General features: G+C 28.9%; 4 non-coding genes across 4 annotated transcripts; all 4 read left to right on the forward strand.

The window, feature by feature from the left end:
- Positions 1-1,557: 1,557 nt before the first annotated feature.
- Positions 1,558-1,629, forward strand: Trnaw-cca. Its single transcript has one exon. It is a non-coding gene; the product is annotated as a tRNA-Trp (tRNA).
- A 2,143-nt stretch (positions 1,630-3,772) lies between these two features.
- On the forward strand, positions 3,773-3,844 carry Trnaw-cca. The gene has a single exon. It is a non-coding gene; the product is annotated as a tRNA-Trp (tRNA).
- A 2,340-nt stretch (positions 3,845-6,184) lies between these two features.
- On the forward strand, positions 6,185-6,256 carry Trnaw-cca. The gene has a single exon. It is a non-coding gene; the product is annotated as a tRNA-Trp (tRNA).
- Positions 6,257-8,444: 2,188 nt separating this feature from the next.
- On the forward strand, positions 8,445-8,516 carry Trnaw-cca. The gene has a single exon. It is a non-coding gene; the product is annotated as a tRNA-Trp (tRNA).
- Positions 8,517-12,627: the final 4,111 nt, after the last annotated feature.

The following is a 12,627-nucleotide window of genomic DNA, read 5'->3' on the forward strand; positions in this document are numbered from 1 at the left end:
TAAACGATTTCATTATTAAATACAAATATTAAAGATTTTAAGACAATTCAATTTACAACTAACATAATAATTTTTTAGGTTATTACTTTTATTTAACTTGTTTTTTGGTCTCTCACTTATGCACAAATTTACACTTCTATGGTGAAGGACCTAGTAGTCCAGTTCATTATTCTTAATTAACTTTAAAATTGATTTTAGTGCTAACTCATAAATAAATAAATAAAATAAACTCACACTTCTAGCCTCCAGTGTTCAATCATTCGAAATCTATTCTTTTGTATAGTCAGAAAATTATGTGTACATGTTACAAAAACAATTGCTTGTGCCTGGTAGAATAGGTAATATAATGGCAAGGAAAGGAACAAAATCGCAAACCCAAACAAAAACTGGCTGTCACTGGCTATATTAGATTTTATTTCAAACTCAAACACTCACTCTAAATACTTTCGTTTGTTTTTTTTTTTGCTATTCACATTCTATTCACTGTAGTTTTTACAAACAACAAACAACAATTGCCATTGGGTTAAAAAAATAAATTATCTTATAGTATGTTTCCACTGGTTTTGTTAGACCAGTTAATTTACTTGAGATTGTTTAGACCAGTTAACTCACTTGAGATACAAGCAAGTAAGTTAACTAGTATAACAAAGACAGTGGAAACATACTACAATTAGTTCCCTATATATACATTAAGACTGAAAAGTTTTCGGAAATTCTCATTTAAAATTCGCGCGCTGTATATTTTTCGCTATTTTAAGTTTATGTAGTTTGGCAGCACTGTCCTTAATTACTATGCCAAAAATGAGCGCGATCTGTCAGACAGTTCGTTTACGGCAGCTGTTGAAACCAGTTCACCTCAGTAGTGCGTTGCGAAATGTCTTCGACGGTCGTACGACCGTCCTGAAAGGCTTTGTACCACTCATAAACTTGAGTTTTCGATAAAACTGATTCCCCATAAGCCTTTTGTAGCATTCGCAACGATTCTGCACACGAAATTTCGTTCGAAACACAAAATTTGATGCAAACTCTTTGTTCAATATTTTTTTCCATTGTTTTTTTCGCAACGCACTACTGAGGTGAACTGGTTTCAACAGCTGCCGTAAACGAACTGTCTGACAGATCGCGCTCATTTTTGGCATAGTAATTAAGGACAGTGCTGCCAAACTACATAAACTTAAAATATCGAAAAATATACAGCGCGCGAATTTTAAATGAGAATTTCCGAAAACTTTTCGGTCTTAATGTATATATAGTTTTTTATTGAAATTTGTGGATGTCTTTAAGAATGTGTACATTTTAAATGATATTCTTCAAAGGGGATCGAGCGCCTCAATTTTACGTGCTTTCATAGACATAAAGATCGTATGTGTTTAATTTAATTTAATCGTATATATTTTAATTTATTCTCATACTAACATATGCTGTAATTTGTGTTACAGCATAATTTAAATAATTAAATTATGTTTTTATTTATAATTTAGTTCAATTATTTTCAGATGTAAAACACTTAAAAATAATTCTAAAATAAATATATTATTAGAACGTTACCGACGTAACGACTCCGTGGCGCAACGGTAGCGCGTCTGACTCCAGATCAGAAGGTTGCGTGTTCAAATCACGTCGGGGTCAATCTTCATCTTTTGTTTTTTTTTTTAAATTATTATTTAAAATATTGTTTGTTTACTTAAACTTAACACTTTTAAGCACACTCTTAAATTATTTTCTTAATAAAGATAACTTTTTTTATTACTTTATTAAATAGATTCATATTATTTATGTAAAAGTATATACATATATTTTTCTAAATTAAATTAAAAATCTTAAAATTAAAATATATTGATTTATAATTTACGTACATTTTAGAAGAAAAAATTTAAATAAAAATTCTATTAAAGTAAACAATTTTACTTTTATATTTCTTATTGTTTGTGTTTAGGTTTATATTTATTTTAATATAATTTAATAATTTTTTGTTACTACATAAATATTTGGTTACATGTGTTTACATTTTACTGCGACCAACACTGCGACCAGTCATTGACCAACGAAAAGTGCAATTCTGCATTATCAGCTTTTCTTGTTGGTCAGTGTACTGAAGAAAGTGGGTCATATTTTGGCTTATAATTATGTCAGCACAGTTTAGGCAAATTTATTGTTTTGTGAATTATGCACTAATATTTATTGTTAATTAATGCATACTTCAATATTTTTTATATGAAATAATTTTGTATAAATAGAGTAAATAATTTAAATAAAGTTCAGAAATACAGAAAAATCAATACCAATCAATTCTTGATATTATTTCTCGAATCGATTAGTTTGGGTTACAAGTGCTCAAATTAATCATCACATAAAATACAAGTAGTTTGGGTTACAAGTGCTCAAGCTACTTCACAAACAAAATAGGCTACCAAGCTAATACAGATTAAGGATCTGGGTTAGCACCAAGTAGCGTACATTTTTGGTGACCCCGAGTGATTGTTGATATAATATCAGCTTTCATTATCCTCACGAAACACACTTCGAAGGAGTCAACTGCCTACAAAAAAGGACATACAAAAAGGGCTACTTCACTCAACAAGCAGCTCATTGGAATTTTCGAACCGAAAAACCAAAACATCGCCATCAACATGGATGCGGTATTACGGAAACAATCAGAGCTCAGTGCAGTTATAGAGCGGCTGATAACTAATTTTAAAAAGGACTCTAGTATCCGGAAGCAGGATTCCATATACTACGAAGACCGTCTAAAGAAGCTAAATTCCCTATGGAATAATTTTGAAATGAATGATGTTGAAATCAAAGCATTGCCACAACCTGAACTCGAACACGAGTATTTCAGTGCAGGTTATTTTAAAAAAATCTCCAATCTAGTAGTCAAATATGATGAACGATTTAAGTTGGAGAAATCAAGGCTAATCCCAAAACCACAGGACGAGAAGCCAGTAGTAAGCCAGGCTTATGCAAATATTTATCTTAAAATGTAATTCTAGCTTCTTTTAAAAATAAAAAAAATAAAAAAATTCTCTAACTCCATAAATCGAACCTTTTCTTTCTATAATTGGACTCCGAGTTATGGAAGTTTGACTGTATATTATTAAATTGTTTTGATATAAAGAAAAAATATTTTAAAATTTTTGTCACTTCTAACAAAAATTGAATAAAAAAAATTAGAAATCAAGAATATATACAGCAGTTGACAGACTGAAATAAAACTTACTATTTAGCTTTTTAAAAAAGCTTTTTATTTTTTTCGCAATGTTAATAACATAGCGTTGTGAAAGCGCTGTTATTTACAGTTACCATTAAGTTTTGTTTAATGTATTATTAAAAATATTGTGGTTTTATATTAAGTTTAAGAAAATTAAAATGTAGTGGTTTTTGGATTTATCTGTCTTATAATTACTATAATAACTTTTTTAACCTAATTTTTTGTTATGTAATCATTATACTGTAAAGTATTTTCTGCTTAGTAATTGATAAAACACATTTTAAACTTTTGCTGATGTTAGAATAAAAAAAAACCAATATACGGAGAAAACCAATACAATGACCTTGACCTGTTTTTGTTTTAATTTTCCTTATATAAAAGTGTTTTTGAAACCATACTGATGTAAATATTTATATAAAAATTTAAATAAAAAGAGTTTAAATTTATTCTTTACAATATATAAATAAATACATAAAATATATTCATATTTTTTAAATAATTATAATGAATGAAAATGTTTATTTTAACTTAAATACGAATTTGGTCATCGGACCGAATATGGACTCCGTGGCGCAACGGTAGCGCGTCTGACTCCAGATCAGAAGGTTGCGTGTTCAAATCACGTCGGGGTCAATCCTCAATTTTTGTTTTTTTTTTTATTGAATACATAATGGAATATATTTTGCAACAAATTTATCCTGCTTTTATAAATTTTCATAAAACGAGTGGTTTTAAATTTTTTGTTATAAAAATAAACATTTACATTTAATAAAAAATATAAACTCTAACAAGAATAATACAATAATAGGCTATGACTGATAACTCTTGATATAATTTCTGTTCACTGATTTATTATGATTCCAAACAAATTCAAGATCTTATTAAAAAAAAATCGAAATCTCTTATAATTCAATATTTTCAAACTTTTAAACTTATATATTTATGTGAATTAGTCCAGATTTTTAGAAAAATATTCAAAATTGGGATTATCGTCTGTAGCGAATATAAAATCTGTTAAAAGAAGCACGCGTTGAATGTTCATATACCAAACACCTTGTCCATCTTCATATAATTTCCAGCTGCACTATGCATGGGCTATGGTATATAAAATTAATGTCTACGCAACCCACGTGCCAGAGTTAGTTAATTTTGCTTTAATATCTGCTTCTTTTTAATATATTATAAGGTTTATATTCATTTTGTTTAAGGATGATAATCGTCATATTGTTTTAGAACCTCTTTATTTGTTATCTTGAGATTTGTATTATATATGTATTATTATATAGCGGCGTTATGCGCTGGCTACTGATCGATTCTCCATAGGTTTTCATTACATATTTAATTTAGGTAAGATATTTAAAAAAGTTTTCGAATGCTTCGGCTTACAAAACCACATAGCTTTTGATTTACTCGTTATGTACTGGACAAAATTTTGCATTCAAACGAAGACCGGACCTTATTACATATTTCTCTGTACTGTCGGTTGATATTAGAAAAGTTTTATAAAAATTAGAAAAGAAAATGATAAGATACTTTCACATTTGGCTTTTGTAGTGCAAGTATTAATTAGGAACGTGGCCTTGGCGGAATTCTATGCAATATACATCCTACACTTTTCATATACATCGTCGAGCATTTCTAGTGGTTATCTATGGTTAAAAAATTAACACTGGTTTCTCGAAGTTCGTTTCTAACCGAAGAAAAAAAGGGGATACTTTTAATAACTCTACTTTTTTATATACCTCTAATTAATGTTCTCATTCCTTGTTTAGATAAATTTGAAAATTCTGATTACTGGAATGCGATTTTAGCCAGAACACGTTTACAATTTGATGGCTGCGACCTTTTTATTCATTCCTAAGTTGAGGTGGTATTAGTGGGTTCAAATCTTACACTGTGACCTTCGATGCTTTCTACGTATCGCCAAAAAACAAAATGTTCTGAGAGATTAGAATTCCAAATAACTAATCAATATTATTATCTTATGTCTATTTAAAAAAAAAAAATTAAATAAAGCTGAAGTTAACGCTTAAGTTATTTTATTATTAATTAATTCCATTTAAAAAAATGTAGATGGGTTCTTAACCTGTAAGTCCACTCTGAAGTGCAACTATAAATGGAAATATAAAATGGTCTCAAACATTTAACTATGGACCAAAAAAAAATATATGTATAATTAAATCAACTATTACTTTACTAACTGTTGCAAGTCTATGACTATTTCCGCAAATATTTTTCCATATAATTATATAATTCCAGATCCGTTTTGTCGATTTTGTTATTTCCAAATATGAAGTTAAAACAATACATGTTCTCATCATATGGACAAAATTTATAACTCCAAGAAACATATAGGAACAATACATGCAGGAGAAGACTAAAACAATGGGACTAATTAATCACATGGTAAGCTCCAGATTGTGAAGCATAAGAAGATGGTTTTAGTCATATTTGAAGATATGAGTACTCTCTCTGTAATATACTTTCCTCCTATTAAAAATTTTTTCCTAACAACTAACTAAACACCGCAGTTATGGTATACTATAAGTATCTATATAATAGAAGTATAATATCTACAATAATGCTCTTTCTACCAAATGCAATGCTACGTATTGTCATCAGAACTGATTTTCGAGAATAAAATAAAAATGAATAAGACATCTTCTATGCTTACATATAAAGTTGTCGAAAATCAAGAAAAAGTATTGTAGTTATAATATGTTATATTACTTATATTCTATTATTTATAAATTATAAATAAATTTTAAATTTAGAGCTTTATCAATTAAAACAAAATTATAAATATTTTTAAAAACTGCAAATATTTGTATAGATCAAGATTTTTAATTGATTTTGTATTATTTTTAAAATATTTATTATCATTAAAATACTAAAAATAAAATAAAAATATAATATTTATACATATTTTTTTAATTAAATATATATACATTGTTGTGCAAGAAATCGGACAACGACTCCGTGGCGCAACGGTAGCGCGTCTGACTCCAGATCAGAAGGTTGCGTGTTCAAATCACGTCGGGGTCAAATGTCGGACTGTTTTTTTATTAATAGTTTATTTATTTATATAATTCCAAAATTACCTTTTTCACCTTTTGCAATTAATTAAAAGTTTTTTAATAACTTATTGTAGTGTGGAAAATATTTTTTTCTTTTATTTTAATTTATTTATTTAGTCTTTTTATTCAGAAAAAATTTTGTATTGTTTTTTTTTGGTTCAAAAATACTATATAAAGAGCAACAAATTATATTAGATGAAGCATTGTTAGATTATACATACTATATATACTATGAAAACTTGATTATTAAAAAGTTTGCTAGACCTCATATGCAGCCTATGTGTTCGTCAAAAGATAAAACAGCTATCGCATCTTTGAGGGAAAACGTTTCGTTTCTTTGAAAAATAATTCTTTTACTTAAAATTATTTAATATATAATATTTAATATTAAATATATGTAATATTAAAATATATAATTGAAATTAATTTATTATTTGATGAAGGCAAATAAAATTATATTTGTAGATCAAAATATAATATTATGTTTCTAAAATTGTTTGTTTCTTCCACAGAAATACCCTGTGGCGTGATAGAAGAAAGGCCTCTAGCGTCTTGAGTGTACATAACTATCTCAGGAGCCAACATCGTCACGAATCTCACTATTTTGTTGCAACCAAAATTCGTTTATGTGTGAAAAAAAGGTACGTCAACAAATACAGCGAAAGCTAGACTTTTGTCTACCACTCAATGACAATCAATGACTTTGTCAGTCGACTTCCCCAATATCTCCGAACTGAACTTGAAGGAACCGATACATGCGCGTAGTGGAATCATACATCCTGTTCTTTGCGTACTGCTGCAAAGATAAACTGGTATGATTAAGAGTGTCGTGCCTTTATCACAGAAAAAGACGCAGCATATCAAGCCTGCTAGAGAACAACATCGTTAAAAAAGAAAGGAAGAGAAACGTCTTTTTAAGCGAAAAATAAAACAGAAGTAGAAAGTGAGTACAAGAAGTTTGAGAAGCTGGGCGACAATGGATTGTCGGATTTTATCAAATAAGGAAAAACGTGTTAAATAGTTATAAGTTCGGAGTTAATTCCTGCAATAGATGTTCAAGGCGTGCTTAATATTTGGAGCTGTAAGTTCATAAAAATTCATCGGGTGCGCTGGTTTGGTTATGTCGTACAAATAAAAAAAATGCTCTGCCTAAAAGTGTATTGGATTCGGTACTTGTTGCTGTAAAAACAAGCTGATCAACTATACGAAAGCACTCAGTCTACCAACTGGCAACGATCGGGCTGTCTTGAGAAGACGACTGCATGTTTAAATATTTATATATGTATATATATTTTTTTGATCAAGAAAAATCACAAAATATATAATATTTCATGAACTACAGAAAGGTGGAAAACCAACAATTTTTAGTGAATTTGAAAACAATACAAATGGAATTAGTAAGTGTTATAAATAATTAAAACAATTAAAAAATGATAAAACTATGAAAGTGATGGTCAATAGAAATATTTTTCAGCTTGGAGTCGACTTTACTAATCAATCACAACAGTTTAAATAAAATTTAATAGTTACAATTCGAGAATTAAATATTTTATTCTCAACATGCCCATCAGAATTTTCTTTCTTATTAAAATAGTAAGAAGTAATAGTAAGAATATATGTTAAAAAAATTCCCTATTCCATAAAGAGGTAGCGTGGACTTTATTAAACAATCAACAAACTTTAAAAAAACACTATTTAATAAACAGGGTAATCAATTTAACTCTCCAGCCTATGAATTAGATTGTTCATTCCTAATAAAATTTAAATAGAAAAACAGAATCGCCGAGTTTGCTCTCAGATCTTTGTAGTAAGTTGTTCTTTTCTGCTAAAATGTAATGCTGTAACCAATCAATATTGTTTAAAAGAAATTTGCAGCATTAAGTTGATTTTATATTTAATTCTCTGCCCTGGATTGTTCTTTCTTATAGACTATAATTCCAAAATTTATAACAATTTGTTAAAGGTATTCTTTCCTTTATTTTATATAAATATTATAAAACTAACTTTTATATAAAATACACATATTTTAAAATATCTTTTACATAAAAAAATTTTATTTCTAAATGTTGCACAAAAAACAATTCTATTTATTAATTAATAGAATTTAATAATATTTCCTTGGCTCGTGGAAACTCCGAGTGTAGATTTTTTATGTAGACTCCGTGGCGCAACGGTAGCGCGTCTGACTCCAGATCAGAAGGTTGCGTGTTCAAATCACGTCGGGGTCAAATACACACATATTTTTTAAAATCGCACTTTTTTAATATTCTTCGAATAAGACATAAAGCACACTACATATATATATATTACATATGTGTATATTTACGTATATTTCGTTAATATATATTCAATAGTTCAACTTACTATTCAAACAACAAAAATATTCTTAACTTATGTTAATCTTACTTTCGGGTATTGTACAAGTATATATTAAAAAAGTATATTATAATATATATATATATATAAATAAAATATATATAATAAAATATATATATATAAATAAAATACTAAATTAATTTTCAACGTCCGCTTTGACGCAAGAATGCTTCATATAAACTATTGTTTTCAATAGATATGTATTTCGAACAGTAGCATATAACAACAATTAAATTTTATTATTTATTAATTAATTGAATTTTTAGTTGTCCATATAGATGTTTCGCGTATTGCCAAATACCTATCATCAGTGGTTTTGAAAATTATTTCTTATATTTAATTATCCGTAAGTTTTTTTTAAGACTACAAGTACTAAGGCTTGAACACGTGCCCTGCCAAATTTAAAGCTCAAAGTCAGTGTTCATTACTCAAAAAATAAATAAAATATTATATATATACAAACTTAAAGTATGAAAAAATACGTTTAAACAAAATATTTTATTTTGTCTATTGGAAAACTAATTCAAAGTTCATATGAAAATATTTAGTTAGTTAGTTAGTTGAAGTGGAGGGAGAAACGAATTCTCTTCAATTACCTAATAAAGCCGTTCTGAATCCACAAATAGGTATTAATAGATAGAAGAAGATCAAGCTAGGATCAGCCAGAAGAATTTATAAAGGCAAGAGTCTGGCCAATGCGCATGCTGAGTAAGTTAAAAAAGGTAGTCCGCAAAAAGTTAAGCCTAGTTCTGGTCAAGCCTGTATATAAACAGAGCAGGTGTTCTGGTGGCCTTTCTTCGAGAGCCGGTAGAAAAGCTTTGCAAGAGATACTAGAGAGTAGGCCGAGCTTAGCTTCATGCTGAGCTATGTTCCAGTGTCCTATAAAGACATGAAATAATTTAACTGAAATCTATAATATAGATTACATTATAATCAAAAAACATATATCGAAGTTTGTCACGAAGAAGAGGAAACAGCAGAACACATTATGTGTCACTGTGATAGTCTTGCCAGACTCAGACTTCGGTACTTATCAACTGCTTATCCACTTATAACGGAAATAGGCAATATCTCTCCAAGGAACATAGTGGCATTTTTATCTGCTACGCACCTATGGAACTAAAGTGGGTTTATCGCAATAATACTTAATAGATGTAGTGACGTTGTGACATAGTTCCCAACCTTTTCGAAATCTATCCATTTATAGATTATCTAGTGTACAACGGTTTCAAATATTTTGGGGGTTTAAACCCTCAAGAAGCAATACATTTTTAACACTCTTTGTATTTTTTTTAATTGAATTAAAATGATTAAAAAACTACTTTTTAAAAAATCGAATTAATTTTAATAATTTTTAAGTTAGTTTTTCATACGAGTATACAGATGTCGAGTTACTATATAACGACTGCATTGTGATGTGCACTATTTTTATCTATTATTTATTTTCAATATATTTATATAAATAAATAAGCAAAATAAGATAATAAATTAGAGTGCATTTTGAAGTTCTGGCACTGATGTTTTTTCTTTGAATTTAATTTACTGGAAAATTTTTTGTCGTCATATCTTATTTTGCAATATACAAACAAAAAATGCATTAAGTAAAAATAATTGAATTAATTAATATAAAAAAAATATTTTTTATTTGTTTATATGCACTGATTTATAAATATGACGTGGTTAATAACATTTATTTCTAGTTTTTGAAATCTAATCATTTCATATGATTTTTTATTTATTATTTATTATCTTTTATTTTCGTTTGTGAAGTGCTCGATGCATCGCAGATATTTAAAATATTTGCACTGCACTGATTTCGTAAACCTCATTTTCAAGTGATTTATTGCATAAAAGCTTAAATGGCTTAAACTTTTCAAACGGCAATCAGTGCAACTTTTGCATTTTCAAATGATATACAAACAATAATTCTTTAGGTATTCTTATCTGATATTTTTAAGATTGTCATCAACAACGCAGATATTTATACGAGTATATAAAAGCTATATCAAATTTAAAGGTCAGATATGTAAAAGATAGAAAATAAATAGAAAGTTATTAGTTTAATTATAAGTGGAATATAATTTCGAATTAATTTCTGTGAACAATATTATCTTAGTTATTAGTATTGAGATAACTTCAGACATTATCCTCAGATTTAAAGTAAGATAGCTTGTTATATTTATAACACAAAAATTAAATAAATTTAATATATTGTACATATAAGAAAAATGTTCATATCAGTTATGAATTATATATGGAAAATGCTACAGTATTGAATAAAATGAAATAAATTGAGCAATATCTGCATTGATTCAGTCATAAATATTATTATTCATACTTAGAAAACTAACAGAAACCCTCATTTGGGTTCTAATTGTCTAATTTAGACAAGAAATGAACAGCTACTTTAACTAAACCTGCTCAACACCACGGTATCTGTACTGACGGCAATTGCAAAATAGAAGGCTATGAGACTTTCGTTAGAAGAATATCTAAAATCTTCGGATTCCCATTTCTCACCGACCTGACTGAGCTGTTATCCTGTAAGTTTATAGAATTAATATTATGGACAAGTTTATAGAACTGTCAGGTTGGTTTTCCTTTACCTAATAAGGGAGACGTTACCTTTTCGACGTTGGCTGTATACTGATTTAAATCTATATACGTACCAGTGCTATTCTCGTGGTACCACAATAGAAACAAGGCCGCCAATCCAATCTGCCTACCTACTTAGAAAAATATGACACTACAAAGTATTTCAATATTTTTTATTTATAAATATATAGAACTCTGACACATATATATTATTGTCAATTTAGATTTTATTTAGTTTCACATTTAGTTTTACAAAAACGTAGATTAAGGCGTGAATGGCAAAAATCTAGGTCCCCTTTAGCGCAAAACTTATTTAAGGAAGCCCAAAGGAGACTTAGATCTGTATTAAGCAAGGAAGTCAAAGTCAGACAATATAATTATATTCAAAACCTATGTCCAAATGGCAAAAACCATTCATCTTTGTGGAATGCTAGCAAAGGTATAAATTCTCCCATAGACTCCGATTCTCCAATAAGAAACTCTCTTGGAAACTGGGCGCGAAGTGATGAAGAAAAATCTAATGTTTTTGCTGATTACCTAAAAGAGGTGTTCCAACCAAATCCTGCAACAGGACAATATGACTTTCCCACTCAAGATCCACCAGCACAATCTATTGACATGAATATCACGGCCAATGATCTTGTTCAAATAATCACAAACAAGTTAGATTGCAAAAAAGCACCGGGATATGATAATATCTCACCCATCATGATAAAAAACTTACCCCTTTTGGCCATACATTTTATCACAAGACTTTTTAATGCCATAATTAAATTTGGCTTTTATCTAACAGAGTGGAAAACATTCATGATTATTATGATTTATAAATCAAGTAAACACCCCACGCTTGCCTCTTCATACAGGCAAATAAGCTTACTGCCATGCCTTTCTAAACTCTATGAAAGGGCACTGCTTTTAAAGCTAAAACCGTTCCTTGACGTTCAAAACTTAATACCGTCCCACCAGTTTGGTTTTAGGGAAAAACATGGAACTATTGAGCAAGTGAATCGTATAAGGAATGAAATAAGACACGCATTTGAGCTCAGAGAATATTGTTCCGCGGTATTCCTCAATGTTAAACAAGCATTTGATAAAGTATGGCATAATGGACTCATATATATGATACGCTGTTCATTACCTGCAAATGTCCACTCAGTTTTAGAATCGTATCTGCATAATAGAAGCTTTAAAGTGAAATGCAAATCATATACTTCTAATAATTTCCCAATAGAAGCTGGCGTTCCACAAGGAAGTGTTCTTGGCCCTATATTGTATGTACTTTACACATCTGATATCCCGATAAGTAGTTCAGTTATCACTACAACGTTTGCCGACGATACGGCAATTTTATGCCGAAACAAAAACGCT

Source organism: Teleopsis dalmanni, chromosome 1, assembly GCF_002237135.1.
Source record: "Teleopsis dalmanni isolate 2A chromosome 1, ASM223713v2, whole genome shotgun sequence".
NCBI lineage: Eukaryota > Metazoa > Arthropoda > Insecta > Diptera > Diopsidae > Teleopsis > Teleopsis dalmanni.